This window comes from Colletotrichum higginsianum, chromosome 9 (genome assembly GCF_001672515.1).
Source record: "Colletotrichum higginsianum IMI 349063 chromosome 9, whole genome shotgun sequence".
NCBI classification, from domain to species: Eukaryota; Fungi; Ascomycota; class Sordariomycetes; order Glomerellales; family Glomerellaceae; genus Colletotrichum; species Colletotrichum higginsianum.
The window spans coordinates 1,997,910-2,014,331 of record NC_030961.1 but is presented as its reverse complement, the minus strand read 5'-3'; positions in this window follow the sequence as shown (position 1 = coordinate 2,014,331).

The window sequence follows — 16,422 nt, the reverse complement described above, 5'->3', positions numbered from 1 at the left end:
GCTAAGTAGGGCTCTTATTACTTATAATTTATTAAATTGTAATATTAAGTCTCCCCTCTAAAGGTCTTATTCTTAAGACTTATAAGTAGGTAGTATCTCCTAAATTAGGGAATTATTAATTCTGCATCCCTATTTATTATAGTATTAATAATATAATAAGTTGCATTTAAAAGTTAAAGGACTCTAAATTAGTACTTTATTTAGTATATAATAATATTTTTTAATTACTTTAGTTCTTCTAATACTATACTTTATACTTATTACTTCTATATAAAGTACTTATATTAAATTACTAAGAGTTCTAAAGTCTACTAGAGTTACAAGAGCCTAAAGTACTCTTGTAATAGTATAGTAGTAGTATTAAATTATAAGTTTCTTATTCTTAAGTATAAGTATAAGGGAAGTTTTTATTAATAGAAGACTATTTTAATAAATACTTCTTATATAGTACTAAATGCCCTATATAGTTTTAACTTATATATATAAGAGGTAAACCTACCTTTAAAGAGTTAAAGGTAAAACCCTCTTATATTTCTATATAGTTGTCGAATTAGAGAGTATAATATACATAAAGGGTACTATAGAGGGCATTAAAGATAGGAGATATTAGCTACTATACTAGCTACTTAGTAGTAATAAAGGGCCTACTGTAGGCTTTATTCTAAGTAGTAGGCTTTATAGAGGCCTTAGGTACTTAGGAAAGAGACTACTAAAAGCCTAATTAAGTAGTAGAGTGCAGCTGCAGTATATAAGAATAATTATATATATATTCCACTTAATATATATATAATTAACTTATTATAGTTACTCTTACTAATTTAATAATTAAGAGTCTTATATACTTATATACTAATAGTAATAAGTTTAGTAAAGCTATTTATAAGTACTAATAATACTAAAATAAGTAATAATACTACTAAAATAGTCTTTAATATAATTACTAATTAAGTCCTTTAGTTTAATTAGCTAAAAATAAAGGTAAAAACCTATAAACTATAGACTATAATTAACTTATTAATTACTATATACTAAATGTATAAAATACTTAAGAAATACCTTAAAGAGCTTAGAAAGCCTTCTCTAAGTAATTACTTATAGATTATAATGCACTTAGTAGAATTAATATACTTAGTAATAATTACTCTAATAGCTTTAGAGCTAAGTACTCTATTCCTACCTACTAATAATAATATACTATATATATATAGAATAGAGAATTTAGTACTCTCTAATTTTACTCTATACTATACTTAATAAGTAGAGTATAATAAAGAGTTTAGAGTACAAAAAAAAGTACTTTTAATAATACTATAATCTTTAAGAATAAATTTACCAAACAGTATTTATTAATTTAAAATTTTACTATTATACTTTAAATAAGGAAGTTAATTAATAAATAAAAGCTCTTAAGGCCTATATTAGTATATACTCTTTTAAATATAGAAATAATATATAAGTTGTATATAATACTATATTAATAGTACTTATAAGAAAATATTTTAATAACTAATAAAATATTAAAGAATAAATTATAAAGTAGGAAAGAGTACTTTATAAAGTTTCTATAAGTAGCCTACTATAAGCCTAAATATTAAGCTTATAGTTTATACTCTTTATAATAGCCTTTATAAGATTTAATATTTTAAATTAGGTATATATATACTATAAAATCTATATTTATAAAGCTAAAAGGAATACTCTTATACTAGGGAGTATTTTAGCTAATATTAAATACTTTCTTTAGACTATAGATAATATAGAGCCTATAAAAAGGGCTGCATAAGGCACTTTTAACCTAATTAACTCTAGTAATAATACTTCTTAAGAATAATATAGTAATAATAATAATTAGGCCTATAGTAGTTGAGGCTATAGCTATAGAGGCTATTAGTAAAACTAACTACTAAGAAATTTTAGTATACTAATAGAAATTTTAATTTTATTATTATTACTTATAATTTTATATAAAGTAAGTATATATACTAAGTGCAAAAAGTCTAATATAAGTACTACTAAAATACTCTTTATAAAGTACACTAATAGTTACTAATTATACTTAAGCTTATAGTACTAAATAGATAAGTATTTCTATATACTCCCTTATTTACAAAAAAATAATAAGCTACTTAATTAAATAACTTAAGCTCTTATTAATAAATAAATTTAAAGTAACTTAGAACTTATAGAGTACTTAAAATAAATTAAATAAGTAGTTAATTTATTTAACTAACTCTATAGTAGCTACTAAGGGAAATTATTTCTAGTATTCTTTTATACTACTTATAGTTAATACTACCTTATAGAGTTAGCTATACTAAACTTAAGCTCTATAGTATATATTTTTAATAGTTCTTTATAATTTAAAATACTAAAAGCTGCACTCTATAGAGACTTCCTATAGGCTAGTATACAATAACTACTTATTAAAGTGTATAAGACAATAAAAATTAATTTAAGAGTATATAGTAATAGTATTATAAAGCTTACTTTATTTAAAGTTGCCTTTTACTCTAAATTAGCTGCAAATTTTATATTCTTTAAGAAATTTAAATAATAAGGACTTTAGTAGAATAATAATTTAAGAAATAACTACCTACAAAGGGTAAATAAGTTCTTTATTATATATATTAATAAAAATTATAATTAATATATACTTAACTACTAGCCTTTTAGCTTAGAGGCTACTCTTATAGTAGTTGTACTATTACTAGCTGCCTAATTAAATAAAGTACTCCCTATATGCAAGAGATATATATATATAATAGCTAGATACTAAAAACTTATTCTTAGTAATTTTATTACTTAGTATAAGTACCTTAAGTACTTAAGCTTAGAAGTACTTAAAAAGATTATTAATATAGCCTATAGAGTATACTTTTAAAGTATTAAAGGCTAATAAATTACTATAGTAGACTATAATACTTATACTTTAGAGTAAAGCCTATTAAATAGTCTATTAAAGCTTATAAAAATTAGCTATATAAAATATAAATTCTATATACTATTTTTTAACTAAAGTAGTAGTCTTACTTAAGACTTTTACTTATACTAAAGAATTATAAATATACTACTTATAATAATTATAGACTTCTTTATACTCCTTAATACTTAATATAAATACTATATAAAAGTTATTAAAATAAATAATAAGCTTCTTTACTACTATAAAGTTATTATAAGTCTTAAAGTATATAGTATATACTTAAAAGTAAGTACTTCAAATACTTAAGTGCAAAATAGTACTAATATACTTATATAGTAAGTTGCAAATTATAGTAAGTTGTATACTCTTCCTACTCTTCTAACCTTTTTATAAATTAATTAAACTATAATATATAAAATTAATTAAAACTACTTATTACTCTCTTTCTTATTACTATTCTAAACTACTTTATAAATTTATATATTATATTTAGACTTTCTATAATTACTATATTATTATATATATAATTTAATACTTTCTATATAACTCTCTTTCTAAGAGTTATTCTCTCCTCTAGTATTAATACTACTCTTTTCTACTTATAGTACTTTTACTTTAGTAGTATTAAGTAATTCTCTAAAATGTAATTAGGTCTTTTTTACTCTCTAATACTTATTTAGTACTTTTATTCCTATATAAAGCTTATAATTCTTAATTTTAATAATAGTAAATTTATAAGCTAATTTACTAATACTTCTAATTTAGAAGTTAATTACTTACTATAGTACTAAAGAGTATATAAAATACTTCTTCTCTTAAAAAGAAAATTTAAGTATATTAAAGTAATTTACTAAAGTAAAAAATAACTACTTTAGAGTTAAAAAGTATAAAGCTTACTTATTTAAAATTAATTTATATATTATTTTTACTTATTAAAGTAAAGAATACTACTTTAAAAGTAGGAAAGAAATAATTCCTAGTAATATATAAAATTTATATTATATTATATTCTTAATTTTCTTACTATATAAGTACTTTAATAAGCTAAAGTATTTAATATTAAGAAGCTAGAATTTATATAATAAATAGAGAAGTATATATAAAGTAATAATATTCTATTCTTTATAGTATTTATTAAAATTAATTAATTTATAGCTATTATAACTATTAAGAATTAATAAGTAATAAGAATTCTTTATATAGAATTTTATATACTAATTAAAGTACTTTAGCTAATTTAAGTTAATATTATTTATTATTTATTTATTTTTACTTAAATAAATATACTATATAATTAGAAATTAACTATTAGTATACTAGGAGAGGAGGTAATATTTACTCTTTATAATAATATATAGAAGTATTACTTAATTATCTATATATATACTCTAAATAATAGAAATCTATTTATAATTATTAAGCTACTTTATATAAGGCCTTCTCTTATAATTAGAAATTATAATAATTTTTGTATATAATAGTATTCCTATTAGGGAATTAGTTTTATTAAAAGTATAAATATTATAATTTAGTATTCTATACTTTACAATTATATTTTATATAAGTATAAATTAGCCTTATATAATTATAGAATTCTTAATTAAAGTCCTTTTAGAATTAATTTAATATTAAAATTGTATTTTTAATTTAAGAATATATTATATAAAGTTCTCTACTTATTAGAGTCCTATATGCATTCTATTATATACATTTAGGAGTTAATTAACTATTTTTTGTATATTTTCTTATTATAGAGGGAATCCTTAATTAATTAAATTAATAATTTATAAAAAAATTACTTTCTCTTTAGTTATAGTTATTTTTATTAAATTTAATTATCTTTTACTTTATATAATGCATTCTATATATTAGTTATAAAGAGTTAATTTAGGGACTTTAAAGGTAGAAGTAGCTCTTTATATAAGTATTTTTAAGTCTTTTTTAAGAGCCTAAATAGTAAGAATAATAGAACTTTTAATTAAGGTAAATTATATATTTATATATAGAGGGAAAAATATATAAAAGTTAAAGAGGTAGAAAGAAAGTAAGTATATATAATTTACTATAATTTATAACTTACTATATAAGTATAATACTTTAGTTATAGTTATACTTAATATAGATAACCCTTTTAACATACTCTACTCTCTTAATTATAAATCCTTATAGATTATATAGTAGTTAATAGTAGCTTAAATAAGTACTATTATTAAATAATATAGAGGGAAATTATTATATAGTATTATTACTATTAATACTAGAATAGACAATTATACTGTAATTAATATTATAAGTATTAAATTAGTACTCCTTCTTCTTAATAGCCTAGTAGCTAATTTAAGCCTAATTATTAGGATGAAGTAAGTCCTATAGTAGAGGCTCTACTTCTTTATTAGTAGAATAGTTTAGTAGTAGGAGGATATTTTAAGAATTATAATAATTAAGTAATACTTAAGCTAGCTATAGGCTGTAATTTATACTAGTTAGTAGGTATAGTATAATTAATACTAAATAGAAGTAGAGATATTCTTAGAAGATTATTAGTAGATAACTTAATATAATTATTATACTTAATATACCTTACTAAATTCTAGAAAAATAAAAATATATTTATATAATGCATAGTCTAGAAGGGCTTCCTTTTAATTTAGAAGTAGTTATTTCCTACTTAAATTTTAAGCTAAAAATACTAATACTATTTAACTTATACTTAAGTAGCTAGAGCTCCTAAAACTTAAAAATACTAACTATAGTATATAATACTATATAAAGCTCTATATTACTTAAGAAAGAAACTACTAATTTTTAATGTAATTTACTAATTTATTTATATAAAGTAGTTAATTTATAAATTAAAAGTATTAGTAAATTAGTATATAAATTAGCTTTTATTAAAACTAAGTACTATAAGCTTTATATAGTAAATAAAATACTAAGTAATTATTAGAGGGCTAAAAAAACTTAATTACATTTTAGAGAGTCCCTTAATGTTAGAATAGAATTAGCACTGGATCTCGGAATTAATCTAGATCTGGGTAGATGTAGGGCAATAGGTAGTGCAGGCGAAAGTGGGGCAGTAGGCCCATACCTTTTGCCTTAGTAGGTACCCAACCTACCTACCCTTTAGCTCCTGCAAGCTAGTTACCTATTACAAAGTTATTACTGAAATCTGCAAATAGCTTTACTAAGTAATAATAACCTTCGCCCTATAATATTTACTAATACTAATTAGTAATATCTTTAGGTATTATAGAGTAGTAAGATTGTATTTATTGCAAAGAGATAATAGTAAAGGTATAATCCCCCTATTGTACTAACTATAGTTATTAGTAGTATTTCTAACTAGCTAACCTCTAATGCATTTATTATGCTATTTTTAGCAGCCTTATAGACAGTAATCAAGAGTATAGTTTAACTACCCCTTAATTAGTTACCTAGTAGTTAAGAATACCCTTGTTTTATTTATTTTAACTACTTTACTACTAAATTAAATAACCTCCTTAATTTATTACTAAAAAACCCTTCCTTCCTTTGCATTAAGCTACATTACGCAAAATTACCTCTTACCTTCTTTTATTTTTTACCTACCTAATTTAACCTTTATTAACTTTACTTATAGATAAGTAAATTAGATTTTCCTTCCCTATTAATAACTTTATACTTTCTATCTTTTTAACTATTTAATTTATTTAACTGTACTATTTACTTGCACTATTCGCTTTAACTAAACTAGTATTTAAATACTTTTACTTTTAATAAATTAACTAAGGGAATTAAGGGATTAATAGTAGTAATTTCTCTATTAAATAAATGTATATACCCCTAGTACTTTAGCTGAGGGGAAATACCTATAATTGTAATATTATTTAACTGCATCCTTTATAGTCCCTTATAGAGGAAGTTTACATATTATTATTAATTATTATATTAACTATTTATTCGTCTAAGTAACTTTCTATTAGAGATAATAGGATAATTAATATTCTACTAGTATACTTAAAATATATTAACTAAAAAATATAGAATTATCTAATAGTTACTCTAAATAAGGTAATAGAATTATAAGTTAATACCTTTATTACTAGAGCCATTATAGAATAGTAAATTAAAGGGATTATTAGCCCTAATCTATAGGGACAATTTACTCTTAAATTTAATAGATAGGCTAAAGAGACTTTTAAATTAAGTAGCAAATTTATAATTAAGACCCTTTGCAATTACCTCCTTTAATATAGGGTATTTATTAAATAGGGCTAAGGGTACAGAAAGGTCTCTGCAAACTTTATAAATATACTTACTTAAAATAAGTACTACTATTAGTTACTAAAAGAGTTTAATAGGTAGTATAAGAAAGATACTATCTTTTAGAAGTACTACTAAATTAGTAAATTTATTACTAATATTACTATACTACTAAAGTTAAGTAATAAGGTCTATAAGGAGATTAAGTAGTTTTACTAATAATTAAACTTACAATTTACTATACTAGTAGTACCTCTCTTACCTACTTATCTATACAACGTTTACTTTATAGATAATAATAATTATTTTGCCTCTAGTAGTTAAGATTTACTACTACTTAAGAGATTCTTCCTTAATAGATAGCTTTATTAAAGCCCTTTTATTATACAAGGGTAATTAGTACTACTAAACTCCCCCTTTATTTAGTACTTATTTAGGCCTCCCTTATAAAATTATAAGGAGCCCTTTAGTAACTACTATTATTACTAATAATTATTTAGTAATTATACTCTTACTAGTAGTTACTTGCATAAACTTACACTTAAATAGGGCACTTAAGTTACTACTCTAAAATTTAATTTAGGTAGGCAATATAATTAGTGCAATGCATTAGGTAGGGGATACTACAGTTGCAATAAGTACTATAATAATTATAACCCTAATTAACTTTTACTAAAGTAATTAAGTAACCTCTTAAAGCTATACTTAAGTAATAATATAAAGTATAGTAGTAAGAAATATAATATTCTTAATATTAAGCTTATAATCTTTTGCAAAAATTGTAAAAATATAGGGATTTTAAATAATATAAGCTACCTAGCTATTTATTACCTTCCCCTTTATACTAAAAGGAAAGGCTTACAACTTTTACATTTAGTAACTTTATATAAGAGTACTTTAAGACTTTTTTATCTTTATTAATGCAATTAGATATTAATTTAAAATAGAAGAGACTATTAAGGCCTACTTTACTAAGTAGTAATAAATCTCCTTTTATTAAGTTAAGTTATTAGAATTTAGTAAAATAAAGAGTAAGATTCTTAAGTTAATAATCTCTTGTCTTAATATTATTTAAAGGGTACTTCCTTTATTATACTAGACTAATAACTTCTTTAGACTGCAGCTCTTAAATACTTACTAAGGTATCCCTAAGGCTAGACTTTACCTCTATAACTTAGTAGCTATACTTAAAGGAGTCTGCAGCTAGCTCTAATTAGTAATTATAACTACTAAATATAAGGTAAAGGCAGCTAGTTAATTTATTACTTACAAGCCTTATAGTAACTACTATTATGCCCCTTATTAATACTTTATAGATTGTACTTACTATAGTAATAGTAAGGATAATTAATATAGGGGTAAGGAGTAGAGTTAGTAATAAAATAACCTACTCTATACTAACTAACTATAAGTATTATATTTGCAAGTAGTAAAGCTATTATTTAATAAAGTATACCCCTAATAAAAAGTGTATAGCCTATAAGAAATTTAAGGCTAATAAGTAGACTAAGGGAAAAACTAGTAATACAGTATACTATATATTTCTTTCTAGTTATAAAGGTAAAGATTCTTCCTTTACTAATAAGAATAGTAAGGAGGATTTTATATAATACCTCTAGAGTATTATAATTAATAAAGGGCTACTAACTAAGGCTAATAATAATAAGTCCTTTTATATAACTAATACCTACTTTAGTAAGACTAACTTTAATAGAAAAACTATAATAGGCTAGTTAGCTAATTAATTCTTTACTTATTACTTAATTAAGGCTAATTTAAGTATTTAGTAGTATATTTAAAAGTTGCAGCTATTTAGCCTAATTAACAATCTAATTAATAATCTAAATAACCTAAAGGTAATAATATCCCCTTTACTAACCTTCCTTCTTAATTAATACTTATTAGAGGTCTTTTAGGGGATCCTACTAGATACAGGTGCAGTAAGCTACTTAATAGCTGGATACTCTTAAGTTATTACCCTTTAATGTATCCAATCTGTAGAGATTAATTTAGAGGAAAAAGTAACTATTTGCTTTAGTAGTAGTTAGCCTATTAAGTCTTCTAGAAAAGTAATTATTTATATACTACTTAAGCTAATTAACTTTTATATTATACTTATTAATACCCCTTTTCTCCTTTACCTTTACAATATAAATTACTTAAAAATTTAATTTAATAATTTTAATAATATTCTTTACTAGGGAGATATTACTATACTAATTATAAGAAAATAGAGTTATCTATAAATACTCTTAAGCTTATTAGAAAAGGCTATTACTATAGGAAATTATATTATTAAAGTTAAGCTAAGATATTTTTACTACTAATTTAAGTATTCTTCTATTTATTAACTTTACAAGCTCCTTTATAAGGTAGAGTAGGAAGTCTACCTTAATACTATTTAGAGATTAATAAAGTACTATTACTACTACTAACTGTACAATTAGAGCTCTTACTACTTCTACTTTACTATTAAAAATACTAAAGACTATACTTTTAACTATAAGATTATTATTAATATTATATACCTTAATAGTAATAAGCCTACTCTTTATATTATTAACTCTACTACTACCTTTAATACTGTAAGGTTCCTAAAGGATATCTTAGTAAAGTCTATATAGGAAGTACTTTAGCTATACTAAATTAATATATACTAAGGCCCTCTAGACTAAATTATTATAAATACTAGTAGAAATTTCACAACTGCTAAGTTTTACTATAAAGCTAAAGCTATATTAATTAACATTAAGATTATCCCTATTAAGAATTATTATAGTATTAGAAAGGTTAAGAGATACTATACTACTGTACACAGAGTATATAAGATTATTTAAGAAGAGTACTTAACTTTACTAAGGGACTCTACTCTCTAAGGTACTATTAAGTCTATTAATAATACTATTGGACTTAATAGCCTTATTCTAACCCTCTTAGTCTTTAGTATATACCCCTAAATAACTAATAATTCCCCTCTATTATCTAATATTACGCAATATATTAAGGCTATTTATAAGACTAGTACTACTATTAGAAAAATCTAAATAAAGAAATAGGTTAATAATACTCTTACTATGCGCAATAGCTTAGATACTTTAGGCTTAAAGAAACTTGCAATTAGATTATAAGTATGCATATAGTGCAAAAAGAAGGAATAAATTAGACCCTATTACCTTATTAATAATAATAGAGAAACTTATATAATTAATATTAATAGGCTGTAAGATTTTCAATTTACTATAGTTAAGCCCTATTATTAGGAGGACTCTAGTAATAATGTAGAGATTAATAAAGGAGCTTAAGTAACTACAGAGGATCTCTAGTAAATTAAGAATTCTACTATTATTATTAAAATCCCTTAGTAATATAATAAACCTATTAAATTAATTACCTTTATAACTAAAGTATAGATAATTTTCCTCTCTAAGAAGGAGGCTACTAATTAGGCCCTTGCTAAGAAGCTGCAAAAAGAGGGCATTATTACTACCTCTAGACCTCTATTTAAGGAGTTTAATAAAAAGGAGGTTAATAACTTTATTAGCTATAGGGTATTTAACTTTATCCTATTCAACTTATTTAAGTATAAGGGCATTTAGATTTTTAAGTTAAGAATTATTAATAAAGTTAAGAATAAAATAACTAATACCCCCTTTAAGAAATCCTACTTAATTATATAGGGGTATACTAATAATAGTAAGATAGTAATTCTAATGCAATTACTAACTATCTAGAGATTAAGTTAATACTTAATTCTTACTCTTGCAGTATTAATTCTTATAATTAAAGGATTTACATTATAAATTTATAATATTACTTAGGCTTATACTTAATTAACCTTAAGGCTTAATTAAATAATCCTTATATACTTTCTAATCTAGATTTAGAATAAATATTCTAAAGGAACTATTATAGAGGTAATAAAGCCTCTATACAGTATTATAGAAGTAGGAATTTATTAGTAGGCAATATATATAAACTACTATAAAAAGAGTCTCTAGATGGAGACAACTGTATATAATCCCTACCTCCTACTTACTGCAATTAAAAATCTGCACTTTAGAATTATTAGTATGCAGACTAATAATACAATTAGCCTTAGTAATAGTACCTTTAATAAGCTTAAGAATAAAAAGCTTAAAAAAGTAGGCCTACTAGCTAAGTTAAAGGGCTATTTATTAACTGCAAATCCCCTTATATTTAATAGTAGTATTATAAGTATAAGTAATAATAGAAAGGTTACTCTAAAGTAGAAAGAGTAGAGCCTAAAGCTTAAGACTATTAACTTAAAGTCTACAATAGCTATTAGCAAATATATTAAGTAGAGGGCTAGAGGTACTTATATTACTATAGTCTATTAACTAGAAGCTTTATTTAACCTCTTAACTGCAGCCTAGTACTAATAGCCTAGCCTAGAGGAGATTGCAATTCTTAATTAATACCTTAAGTAGTAGAAGAAATTAATTAATTAAGGGCTTAAATACATTCTATTAGACCTTACAACTATAAAGATTTTTATTTTTATTAATAGTTTATTTGTAAATAATACTAACCTTTTATTATAAATTAAGTTTGTAATTCTACTAGCTAATAAGAAGGTTAATAATAATAATAGGACCTTTAAAATTAATAGTAATATTATCTATTTTAGCTCTACTAAGTTAAAGTAGGTTACTTAAAGTATATTAGCTTCTAAGGTCTATAGTATAGTTATTAGTACTAATATAGTAATTACTATTTTATTTACAATAAGGATAATTACTAGAAAGTTAAGAATACTCTTAACTCTAATTCTTATATATACTAACTTATACTCCCTCTATAAGTACCTAGTAAAGTTAAGTACAACTTAGGAAAAGAGGCTTATAATTAATATTATAGCCCTATAGTAGTTATATAAAAGAAGGGAGCTAATAGAGGTTAAGTAGATTAATAGGAAGGATAACCTAGCTAATATAACAACTAAGTGCAACTTAAATTCTACCCTTAAGTACCTAATTACTGCAAATAACCTTAAAATTTAAATAGAGGGATAAGTTAATTAGACTTAAAGTAGTAATTGAAAAAATACAGTAGGAAGGAAGATAAAGGGTAGTAGTTATAGAGCTATCTAGAGGATAATAGACTTAAATAGAGGACTAAAATAGAAGGAATTAGGGGATTATATAGTTCGCCTATATAACTTATAAAAAGTATAATACTTTTTATTTTTATTGCAGTTTTAGAGGAATTAGGCTAATTCTATTAATTTAGTGCAAAAAGGGGTACTTTTTACTATAAAGAAAAAATTACTAGTATTAGAATAGAATTAGTACTAAATCTTAGAATTAATCTAGATTTAGGTAGATGTAAGGTAATAGGCAGTGCAGGCGAAAGTAGGGCAGTAGGCCTATACTTTTCGCCTTAGTAGGCGCCCAACCTACTTACCCTTTAGCTCCTGCAAGTTAGTTACTTATTACAAAGTTATTACTAAGATTTGCAAATAGCTTTGCTAAGTAATAATAACCTTTACTCTATAATATTTACTAATACTTAATATAACTAAAGTAGAGGTAATTTAAGTAGAAAAGTAGTTATTAATACTAGAGGTAAAAATATATATTAGGAGGGAGTTAATATAGAGGGGGGTAAATTGTACAATTAGTAATATAGTAATTATAAATAAATTAAATATAATATATAAATATATTAAGTAGTTTAGGAGACTTATAAAGAAGAGAATAATAAGTAGTTTTAATTAATTTTATATAATACTACTTAATTAATTTATATAAATAATTAGAGAGTAATTAGAAGTAGGTAATTTACTATAATAAGTAACTTACTATATATATATATTAGTAATAATATATAGAGTAATAAGAATTATTTACTATTATTAAAGAACTTAAGTATTAAACTAATTATTTATAAGAATTATTAAATAAGTTCCTTATTCTTATAAATTACTAAGTACCAAAAGGAGTTATTAGTACTCTAGTAAGAGATTTCTAAGGGAGACTTACTTAATAAGTATATAAGCTCTTAGTATTTAATTTTAATTTAGAATACTAAAAAAAAAAGACTAATTTAGTAAATAGTCTATTTAGTAGGCTAGACTATATAGGGGGGGATATACTCTATATAAATATTCTTCTAATTTTAGCTTTAAAAGTAAGTTTTATTAATAAACTCTTAGAGGAAATATAGTAATAAATTATATAAATAGAGAGTAATAATAAAATTATATAAGTATATATTAATACTATATAAGTATTTCTCTAAATTCTAAATAGTAATAGGAAGACTAAATTAGTATATAGAGATTCCTTACTCTTATACTAGTAGTATACTATAGAATATACTAATAAATATATAATAATTGTAATTATTAAAATTTTAAATTAAAAAGTAAGGGAAAGTATAATAAATACTTACTAATAGTAGTTTAAGAATACTAAAGAGTTAAATAGAGTTAGAATTATTATTCTAAAATAATTTATTTTAATTTTAATTATAAAATAACTTATAATAGATAAAATAGTATTTAGTAATTAATTACTTAGTACTCTAGAGAATACAATTTATAGACTATAAGCTAAAAATAAATTCTACTAAATATAAGTAGTAAGAATTTAAAGTACAATTAGAAGTAGAAAGAGTTATACTCTTAATAAAAGGGGTATACTCTTCTTTAAAGAAAGATTAATTACTCTAGAAGTATTAACTCTATAAATAGAGATTCTTTAGTAATACTATAATAACTCTAAATTAGAGTATATAAATACTATAAAAATGATAAAGCTAATAATAAAGAAGTTCTATTAGGAAAATATTAAATAATTAGTATAAGACTATATATAGAATTATTAAGTATACTAGAGTATTAGGACCCTATAGTATAAGTATTATAGGAGGTCCTATTTAGCCCCTGTAGTTAGTATAATAGTAGTTAGTAACTGCAGTATACTTACTAAAGTTATTAGTAAGTACTCTCTATTATACTTATTTATAGTATAGCTACTATAGTAACTCTTAGCCTTAATTAAGTACTTCTTAATATAAGAGTCTAATCCCTATACTTCTAGCTTATAATAGTTATAAGCCTAGCTCTATATAAGACTCCTTCTTAAGTATAGGAGTAGAGGAGTATTATTACTATTTACTTTTATATAATATAATTAATTACTAATAATATTTATACTTACTTAGAATAATATACTAAATAATAAGTAATATTTTACTACTAGAGTAGACTAGCCTATATAGTATATTAGCCTCTAAGTCTATATAAAGATAGCTTATATTTAGAAGCTTATAAATCTAAATAGGAAGAATATCTCTAAAAATAATATATACTTACTAAAAGGATTAAACTCCTCTAAACTTATTACTAAATGTAAAGTTAAATTTAAAGTTAATTATTATAAGTATTTTTTAAAGTAATAGAAGGAGAATTTAAATACTAATAACTAATTTAAACTTATAACTACTAAGTAATAAATTAAAGTCAACTAATTAGAAGTAATAAAGTTTAAGAAGTTTGATTCTATAAAACTTAATAATACTAAAAATAATTATAAATACTTAATTAGGGACTATATAAGCTAAAATTAAATAAGAATAATAGTTTTAGTAAGTTACTAATTTATTAAAGTATTTATTTTCTATATAATTAACTCTTAAGAGCTTGCAAATATATAAATATAGTAGCTTTAGGAAAATAAAATTATAATTTAAGTACTTATATATATACTATAGTAAAATTTAGTACTTTTAGTATTTATAATAATTTCTATAGTCTATAAAGAGTATAATAATATTCTTTTAAGAGTAGCTTAAGGTAATATAGTCCTAATAGTCTAGTATATAGACTAATACTAAGCTTATAAATATATTTATACTTATAATATACTTAAAGTTTAAGGAGTCTTAGTAGTAAAGAGCTTCTTAAGGGCTATTAGAACCTACTTTACTCTAATATAGACTACTTAGAATCTTAGTAAATTTATTATAAATAAGAGTTTTAATTATTCTATTTTCTCCTTAAATAAATATAGAAGAACTTTTAGTATACTCTATTAGGAGAATATATTTTCTAAGAGTAATAGTAGGGGCCCTAGCCTCTTTATAACTCTTAGAGGATATTTAAATACTCTAAATAATAAGAATACAATTACAAAACAGTATTTATATAAGTCTAAGTACTATTAGACTCTATAGGAATGTAGGAAAGTCTAGAAGACTCTTATAGGAGAGTTAAAATTTATTAAGGAATTTACTAATAAGGAGACTATATATATTAAGAATAGAATTATATTCTTAATTTTTAATTACTTCTATAGGAAATATAAGGAGCTTAATTAATTTACTAGTAATACTAATTATAGCTAATTAAATAAGTAAAACTATAGAGAGTATAAATAAGGAAACTCCTTATAAATAAAGAATTCTACTAAAGAGTATTCTAATTAAATTATACTATAATAATTTTTAATTAAGCTATTAAGAATATAAGCTTATTTAAATTCCTAACTATATTCTCTATACTCTTTAAATAGTTTTATATATTATAAATTAGTATAGTATATAATAGCTATAGTAATTACTACTTTATAAATAATAAGTAATTTCTTATTAAAGGGTTATTTAAGCCCTATATAAAAGGAGAATTTATTAAAGTAAGTACTACTTATATTTATATTTTAAGTATAAGTATAAGAATTATTAAGAATACTCTTTATAGAGAGAAAGAATGCAATATAGAGAATCTTAAGCTAAAAAATATTACAATTATTAAAAATTCTTATATTAATATTATCTTAGAGGCTTATTTTATAGAGAGTAGTATTTAGTATTATAGTTTAAATACTACTCTATACTATAGTAAGTTCTTAAATAGTATTATACTTATTTAACTACTTAAGAAGGAAAATCTTACTTTCCTTAAATATAAGTCTATTTCTTCTTACTCTCCTATCTACTTACTATTATAAGTAAACTCTATAAGCCTAATAATAATAACTTAATTTAATACTCTACTATACTAAAAGCTTAATTACTAAATAGCTCTAGTAATATAAAATAATAATATAAGCCTCTAGTACTTCTAAATTAGCTACTTTAGTTCTAAAGCTCTTTAGTACTTAGTCTATAGTACTTAGAGAGTAAAAATTAAAAGCTCTTTAAGAGTCTAATATAAGTATTATATTATTATATATATTAAAAAGTAATTTTAAAGACTCCCTTAGAGAACTAAGTAATAAGACTATACTATTAGA